The sequence below is a fragment of the Chinchilla lanigera genome, unplaced genomic scaffold (assembly GCF_000276665.1).
Source record: "Chinchilla lanigera isolate Chin_1 unplaced genomic scaffold, ChiLan1.0 scaffold00070, whole genome shotgun sequence".
NCBI classification, from domain to species: domain Eukaryota; kingdom Metazoa; phylum Chordata; class Mammalia; order Rodentia; family Chinchillidae; genus Chinchilla; species Chinchilla lanigera.
The window spans coordinates 10923960-10925506 of NW_004955471.1; positions in this window are offsets into that span (position 1 = coordinate 10923960).

Sequence of the window (1547 nt, forward strand, 5' to 3'; positions counted from 1 at the left end):
CCAAGGAATGGATAAAAAAGATTTTATATATATATATTTTATATATATAAGCATAAACAGTGCTTTATGGCTGAGCACTGTTCAGCCATAAAGAAAGATAAATTTGAGATTCTTATAAGGAAGTGGATGCAACTCAAGACCATACTCATAAGTGAAGTAAATCAGACCCACATGTGTAAACATCATATTGTCTCACTAGTGTGAGAAGCTGAGAGAGTAAATATGATCCAAAATGCACAAAAGCTATTATGAGCTGGAAAGAAACTGTTCAAAACAAAAGAGAAACTATGATGGGGGAAAGGGGAAGGAAGGAAAGGAAAAGGAAAAAAAGGTAGTTATACAACTAGCTTCTCTTAGTTCATTGAAAAGTTTGCCCTAATATTGTTTGGACAATATCTCATGCCTACATCTTGTACTCTGAGTAACTCCTATGAAGATAACAATACAGAATGTATTAATTATTGTTCCTCTCCTATTAGCCTGTTTTGAAACTGTGTTTATTTTCATTTTTATTTTTATGTTTTGTCTTTAAAATTAAAAAAAATGGAAAAATGAAAGAGTCATCATACTCTTAGCAGTTTCATCACTGCTAAAAAGTCCAAATCTACTGCCACCCATGAAACTCAAGGCAATCTCTTTAACCACAAGGCCCTGTAAAAATAAAAAAGGAAGTGAAATTCTTCCAACATAAAATGGCACAGGGTAAACATCCTAGTTCCAAAAGAAGGAATAGGGAGCTACAAAAGGACTCAAATCAAAGCAATCCAGAGACTTAATTGGGCCAGCATGAAATTTGGAACCTCACATGCAGCAGTGGGGCAGGTTATGGTGAGGTGTGAGTTCCAAAGGTCTAAGGTAGAGGGCAATCCCACCACTATCACCTTGCCAGTTGTAACCACGTGGATTTTTCTCTTGGCCTGGTTGTACTCCTAAGCAGATGTCCCACACATCTGGCAACTGCAAATTTTTGGGTCTATTGACCTTTGGCTTCTCTCTCACAGCCTCATGCTACACTGCCTAACTTCATGAGCCATCCATTGAAATCTGGGTGGAAGCCTCACTGACCCCATAACTCTTGCACTCTACCTGCCTGAAAAACCAGCACCACATGGATAACACCAAGATCTGCCGCCACCTCCACTATAGTCAGGCCCCATTGTACCATGGCTGCATAGGTCTCTGAGTGCTGGGGTGGCTGAACACACGAGACAAATGCTAAGGAGCCAGTTTCCTACCAGCCGTTCTTGAACAAATGTTCCAAGGCTCTCTTCCAAAATGAAAGCTTTATAGTTTTATAGCCTTGACTTGCACAAGGTGGCATAATGCTAATTTCTGAGATATCTTTAAGCCATCTTTCCAATAGTCCTGATGCAAAGTATTTGGCTGCTTTTATTGCTAATCTTTTCAGCAACTTTGTGTTCTTTTGCCCCAACTTTGCAGGTAATTCTTTTCTGATGAACCTGCAAACTTTTCACATCAGCTTTTTGTTCCTGATTTCCATTGTAGATAAGAAACAGCAGTTCCAGTCTGAATATTCAGTGGGCTTG